The 7407-nt window shown below is 44.5% G+C and overlaps 1 protein-coding gene across 3 annotated transcripts in view; it reads right to left on the minus strand.

Moving 5' to 3' along the window:
* The window catches only part of MID2 (midline 2), a 98451-nt gene extending 98071 nt beyond the window's left edge, over positions 1–380 (minus strand). For 2 of the 3 annotated variants that reach the window (XM_021678304.2, XM_021678291.1), the window contains exon 1: positions 319–380. The gene's annotated coding sequence lies outside the window, so the exon portion shown is untranslated. Of the gene's footprint in view, positions 1–172; positions 193–318 lie in introns of those variants that run through there. The other variant, XM_021678298.1, reaches the window with a different exon arrangement.
* Between the last annotated feature and the right edge of the window lie 7027 nt (positions 381–7407).

Consider the following 7407-nt stretch of genomic DNA (forward strand, 5'->3'; position numbering starts at 1 on the left):
GACACCGCGGCAGCACCACACTGTCATTTCCGCCGCCGCAGAGGAAAAAAAAAAAAAGGCGATCCCTACGAAAAGGGGGGTGGGGGGCAAACAGGGCTGGGGCTGCCGCCCCGAGGAAGCACTGGGAAGGGCCCCCGGCAGCAGGGGCGCCCGGCCACCTTCCCGGGCTCACCTTCCGCCGCCCCCGCCGCTCCCAGCTCCCCCAGCCCCTCCTGTGGAGGCGCGTTTACATGTTTTCTCCCCTGGCAGGAGTGACCGGAGAAACCTGAGCAAGCAGAGGCAGCGGGTGGGTGGGGTTCGGGTTACTACTGTACCTACCAGCTGATTCCAGCAGCCTTTTCTCCAGCGCCCTGTCATCTTGAAGGAAGACACACCGAGAGGGGCCCGAGCGGGCGCGCGCGCGCGCGTGTGTGTGTGTGTGTGTGTGTGTGTGTGCGCGTGTGCGTGTGCGTGTGTGTGCGCAAAAGAGAGAGAGAGAGAGCGCGAGAGCGAGCGAGCGCAGGATGTGTGTGAAATGCAGAAGGAAGACTATGGCCAAACTCTTCTCCCACCCGCCAACCCCCTGGTCCCACAAGCCCCCAGGTTAGAACAAGGAAAAGGCCATTGCAACCGGCAATGAGAAGAGAGTGCCTAGGTCCACCGCGCTGGTCTTCAGATGAAGCTGCTCTAAATGCAAAGTTAACTACAGAGTAAAACAAAAATAGTGGAGGAGACAGAAAAGGGCAGACAATTGAAGGAAACCCAACCCCTCTTTCTTTTTACAAAGGGAGAATGCCTGTGCTTTATTGGCCTTGGGCAGAAGTTGTGGGGATGGATTAAAGCCACCAAAATTTAAAAACAAAACAAAACAAAAGAAAGTAGGGTTTCATTTGCACATTCAAATCCTTGATGGGTGAAACAAGAGGGTCCTTAAGGAGGACAATGGGACAGATGCCAGCTATCCAGGTACAATGTCCCTAATAAGCTAATTGGTCCATCTGGAAGCCAGAAGCCTCATTGGTCTGGAGTCAGCCTCTCAGCTGACCTGTCATTGGCTCAGAGACCACCACCCCACTCACAAAGAGGATGGGAGAGGAAAGAAGGAGGATGCCCCAGAGAAGATTCCGCACCTGACATGGGATAAAAGGGGGAGATGAAGGGGAGGGAAGAGAGAAGATGAAGGAAACACCCCCCCTCCCACAGAAGCCTGCCATTACTGTGCATGGGAACGAGTCCAGAAAAATTAAGGTAGCTCTGGGAGTATCCCATCAGGGAACCAATAGTAATTAGCCAACACCCCTGTTAAACAATGCGCTAGAGAGCGCTGAGGTGGAAACAAGGCAAAAATCACAACCAGGCTATCCTGATGAAAATCTGACCCTAAGAGAAATAAAAGTTAATGAGTCACACCAAAAGCACAGGCAACGAAAGCAAAAATAGACAACTGGGACTACATCAGACTTAAAAACTTCTGCACGGCAAAAGAATTAACAGTGGGGGAGAAAATGTTAGCAAACCGTATGTCTGATAAGGGGTTAGTATCCAAAATATATAAAGAACTCCTACAACCCAATAACAAAACAAATAACCCAACTAAAAAATGGGCAAAGGACTTGAATAGACATTTCTTCAAAGGAGATAGACAAATGGCCAAGCATATGAAAAGATGCTTAATATGACTAATCATCAGGAAAATGCCAATCAGAACCACAATGAGGTATCGCCTCACACCGGTTAGGATGGCTGTTATTTTAAAAAAACAAGCCAACAAACAGAAAGTAAGAAGTGCTGGCGAGGATCTAGAGGAATTGGAACCCTTGTACACTGTTGCTGGGAGTGTGAAATGGTACAACTGCTCCAGAAAACAGTATGGAAGTTCCTCAAAAAATTAAAAATAGAACTACGATATGATCCAGCAATCCCACTTCTGGAAATATAGACAAAAGAATTGAAAGCAAAATCTCAGAGATATGCACCCTCACATTCACTGCAGCATTATTAACACTAGACCCGAGGTCGGAGCAACCTACAAGGCTCCGAGGTCGGAGCAAGCCCAGGGGCAGATTAAAGGATAAAGAAAAGGTGGCATATACATGCAGTAGAATGTGGCATATTCATGTCAGCCTTGGAAAAGGAAGGAAATCTTGGCATATGCTAGGACATGGATGAACCTCGAGTATCATATGCCAAGTTTTGAAACAAGCCAGTCACAGAAGGACAAATACTGCATGATTCCACTTATAGGAGGCATCTAAGACAGTCAAACTCATAGAAACAGAAAGTCGAATGGTGGGTGCGGTGGGGAGGTGTTGTTCTATGGATGTGGAGTTTCCGTCATGCAGGACTTGGGTGAGTGTGTGTGGCGGGCGGGGGGGGCGGGGTGGTAGTTCTGGGGAATCTGTTGCACAACAATGTGCACGTGGCTGACAATGTGGAGAGGGTGAATTTTATGTCATGTGGTTTTTGCCACAATAAAAAAATTTATTTTTTCAAAAGCTGAGTCAGAAGGAAACTGATCCTGGCATAACCGAGGAGTGGATAAATACGAATTATATATATGTCGTATCTCTCTCTCTCTCTCTCTCTCTCTCTCTCGAAGGTTGTTAAATGAAAACAGCAAGTGGTGTATGGTTTGCTACTATGAAAAGCTGATTACACTGGTTGCCTGGGGGTCAAACATAGGAGGTAGTATTTAACATTGTATACGCCCTTTTGTACTGTTCACGTTTTTAATAATGTCCCTGTATTACCTTTTTAAAAACAATTTTAAAAGAACAAGGAGCATAGAGACAGAAAATAGAATAGAGGATACCAGGGACTGAAGGGAGGGGAGAATAAGGAGTTAAGTATTTAGTGGTTACAGAGTTTCGGTTTGGAACGATGACAAAGTGCTAGAACCAGATAGTGTTGGGACTTACACAACCTTGTGAATATACCAATTGCCACTCAGAAATGGTTAGAATGGCAAATTTTATGTGATGTCTATTTTACCACAATATATATATTTTTTAATTTAAGGAATAAGGACGTATACAGAACAAGTAGAGGTTGTGGTGTTTGTGTAAGAAAATAAATAGACAGTTGACCTTGAACTGCGTGGGTCCATTTATGCACAGATTTTTTTTACAGTGCAGTACTGTAACCTATTTTCCTTATGTTAGCAATCACATAGATTAAGAACACAATGTGTTCTTAATCACATTTTCTTTCCTCTAGCTTACCCTAAGAATACAGCTGTATTGTCGGGCTGCCTAGGTGGCTCAGTGGTGGGTTGGACTCTTGATTTCTGCCCAGCTCATGATCTCAGGGTTATGAGATCGAGCCCCATGACTGGGCTCTGTGCTCAGTGGGGAGTCTGTTTGAGATTCTTTCCCTCTCCCTCTGCTCCTCCCACCCCCACTACTGCTCTCTCTCTCTCTCTCTCAAATAAATATTCCTAAAAAAAATCCAGCTATATTGTACACCTGAAACTAATATAACACTGTATGTTAACGGTACTGGAATTAAAAGAAAAACTTAATAAAAATGTAGAACAAAAAAATATGGTATATAATGCATATAACATACAAAATATTTGTTAATCGACTGCTTACGTTATCGGTCGACAGCAGGCCATTAGTTACATTTTGGGGGAGTCAAAAGTTATACACGTATTTTCAAGTGCACAGGGGTCTGGGCCCCTAACCTCTGCGTTGTTCAAGCGTTAACCTACATAAATGCAGGTAAATGCATAGAAAAGAACCTGGGAGCACATCTAGATAGCGGGAGCCTGAAATTATGGTGGGTATTGAGAGGATTTTTCGGGTTTGAGTCTATATATTTTATAACTGTTTGACTATCCTGCAATGAGAATTTCTATTGTAGTTAAACATTATTTTTTATTTTTTTTTTTAAGATTTTGTTTATTTATTTGACAGAGAGAGACACAGCGAGAGAGGGAACACAAGCAGGGGGAGTGAGAGAGCGAGAAGCAGGCTTCCCGCCGAGCAGGGAGTCAGATGCGGGCTCGATCCCAGGACCCTGGGACCATGACCTGAGCCGAAGGCAGACGCTTAATGACTGAGCCACCCAGGCGCCCCTAAACATTTTTTTTTTTAAGTTATGCCTCAAAAAAAAAAAAAACAACAACAAACCCAAGTTGAGTCAGAAGTCAATCGATCCCTTAGAATTCTTTAACCTCACTGGATATGATCTCTGCAGAGAGCTGGAGAATTTTCTAAAACGTGAAGAAGTGACCGCTTTGGTCATGGACACCTGAATCAAGCTCGTTAGCTCTTGGCAGCACTGTCCCTTAGAGAGCATTTACTTTTAATGGCCTTTGCCATCCTTCAGAAACCACCCTCTCCTTCACTTTTTAGCAGCCTTCCCTCCACCTGAGTTTTTTTTTTCGTAAGATTTTATTTATTTATCTGTTTGTTTGTTTGTTTGTCAGAGAGAGAGAGGCAGGCAGAGGGAGAAGCAGGCTCCCCGATGTGGGACTCCGTCCCAGGACCCTGGGTTATGAGACCTGAGCCAAAGGGAGACGCTTAACTGACTGAGCCACCCAGGTGTCCCTCCCAGCTCCACCTGAGTTTCCGGTGCTTTCAAGCTCATCCCTGGCCAGAGTCCCATGCAGAGTGCTGGAACCCCGTGTTCCCTCCCCAGGCACCAGCGCATATTAGGGACCTTTCCTTTCCCTCGTCAAAACTTAAAACCGCTTCTGGGTCCGTTTCACAAAAGACCTTACTGATTAAGGATTTCAATCAACTAATTTGAGCAAAATGGTAATAGCTCCATTTGTCTCTCTCTTAGTAGATAATGTTTTAATTTTAACAGAGGCCTTCACTGTATTAACTCAAAGGAATGACTAATAGTGTGTGGGGGTGGGGGGGTGGGGGAGATTTTGCTAATCCCATCACATAAGCAGCTGCTTTGAAAATATCCCCATGTTCGGTGGTTTTATGCAAATTATCGCTGTAAATGTATGAAAGTAAATGTTTCTGTCAGGAGATGCAAAATGGGCTGGGAGTATGTGATGAAATTACGTGTTTATAATTATTTAATGGTTACCTTTGTACAGAACGTGTGTTGATCCTATTATCAAAATAAATCAGATCCATGGGGGAAAAAAAGATGTTTGACAAATTTAGCTTGAGGTGTTGAATTGAATTAATCCGAAGCCCACTCACCACACCACTGTCCTAGAGCATGAAAGGGACAGCTCATGGGCTCTTTTTTTTTTTTCCCAGCTAAGAATTGGAGAGGAGGAGAGGAGGAATGACTCCAGATACTTTCTACAGAGAGAAGCACAGAGCCCCGTCTGTTTCAGAAGGAAAAAAAATCACAGAAGGGAGATTTTGTTGCACAAGAGAATTGTCGCTTCTGCAGAAGGGAATCTTCATACTGCTCTCAAAAGAAGCAGCTAGTTGTCTGTAATCCAGAGGTTTACCAAAGGCTTTTCTAACCAGGGGGCTCTTAACAGGATGGTGAGAAGAAAGGTAGCTTGGCATGGGCTTATCAATAGGACATTGTTCTCAAACTAGTTGTGAACAGACCATTTCGTGGCTTAAGAGACAGTGGTTCACAATAAATATGTTCCCTCTGTGAAGAAACAGCACGTTCCTGGTATGTTACCCTCCTCTGATCTATATTTTGGTATTGCTTTCTATTAATTTTGTAATTTATCCCAATTGCCGTTTGTTACAAGACACACATAATCTTTGATATTTATATTACATTGGTAAATATTTTCCTGGAGTTTTTTTTTTTTTTTTTAAGATTTTTTACTTATTTATTTGAGAGAGAGAGAGCACACTGGAGCAGGAGGGAAAGGGAGAAGCAGAGGCCCCGCTAAGCAGGGAGCCCTACGAAGGGCTCGATCCAGGACTCCGGGATCATGTCCTGAGCCGGAGGCAGACGCTTAACCGACTGAGGCACCCAGGCGCCCCTTACCTGGAGTTTTAATTAGTCTTCAGGCCCAAGTCTATACGTTCCCACTGGCCATGCCTTCCTAACCAGCGCCCCAGGTCTCGTAGAGTCTGGCTTCTGATACCACGTTTTTCATGGTTTTTTGTTGTTTTTTTTTTTTCCCCCATCTCATTGCCTATTCCTCAGGTTCTGTTCTTTCCTCCTCCTACTCTTCTGTCTCCAAAGGTTGGTGTGTCCCAAGACTCAGTCCTTGGCTCTGTTCTCCATCTCTGCTCCCTCCCTAGGTGACCTCCTCTACTCCCATGGTTTTAAGTACAATCCCCATTTTATCCCTCCAGCTCAGACCTCTCCCTTGAGACCCATGTGCACAGACACCTGGCTATTTTACATCTCCATCTGGGGGCGCCTGGGTGGCTCAGTCGTTAAGCGTCTGCCTTCGGCTCAGGTCATGATCCCGGGGTCCTGGGATCGGGCTCCCTGCTCGGTGGGAAGCCTGCTTCTCCCTCTCCCACTCCCCCTGCTTGTGTTCCCTCTCTCGCTGTGTCTCTCTCTGTCAAATAAATAGAATCTTAAAAAAAAAAAAAAAAAAAAGAAACACCAGTGTCCCTCAAGATATTAACCGGTGTTCTGAGAAAAAAAAGAATTTGAACAAAAGAAGTTTAGGAAATGCTACAACAGTGAATCTCCCTCTCAGAGATACAGCACACATTAGCTTATCGAGGCTTTAAGAAATCCAGCCAGACATAAAACCTGTTTTAGCTTTATTTAACATTTCCCAAATATGTTTGACCACGGAACTTTTATGTTCTTCTCACTTATTAATATCTCGTAGGACACTAGCATCTCTCAAAATGTGGTTTTGGAAATACCGTCGATGTAGATATATAGGCATCGATAGGTAGGTCTATAGATGTATTCAGGTCTCCCCTGCTCTCTGAAAGTACAGCATTCCTATAAAACCTTTCTTAAGCCGAAATGGCAATGGCAAATAGGGAAAATGGCAAAGAAGCGATGGTCACGAAATTATATGAAAGATTTTTTGAGGCCCCCAAAATAACGTCTCTTAGGCTTTTTTGATTCCCTAGGACACAGCTTGTTAATGGACACACAAAATAAGTCAAGATAAAGCACAGATGCTCAGACACAGTTCAAAGTTATGACGGCTTGGCGCTAAGACGCGGGGGGTCGGTCCGGGGGAAGGGGTTGGGGGGGGGGGGGCGTCCCTCTTGCTGCGCGGGATGCGTGTTGCCTCTAATGAGGCCTCACTTTGAAATACCGAGCGGTATTTTCGATTTTCATCTCTTTTTGTAAAAGGGAGGATCTTCAGATTTCTTTTCGGTTAGTGAAAACAGAGGCTAATGTAGGTCTTTCGTGAATGCAAAATGGGGTAATGTGAACTTTCAAAAAGCAGGGATACCTGTATAATAGACACGAATAAGAGTTCACTTAAGATCCGTGACCATAAATTCCAACTCAAAGATATCAGTGAAATGAGGTTGAGTGGGATTCAAATTTTATTTT

The sequence above is a fragment of the Neomonachus schauinslandi genome, chromosome X, assembly GCF_002201575.2.
Source record: "Neomonachus schauinslandi chromosome X, ASM220157v2, whole genome shotgun sequence".
Taxonomy (NCBI): Eukaryota; Metazoa; Chordata; class Mammalia; order Carnivora; family Phocidae; genus Neomonachus; species Neomonachus schauinslandi.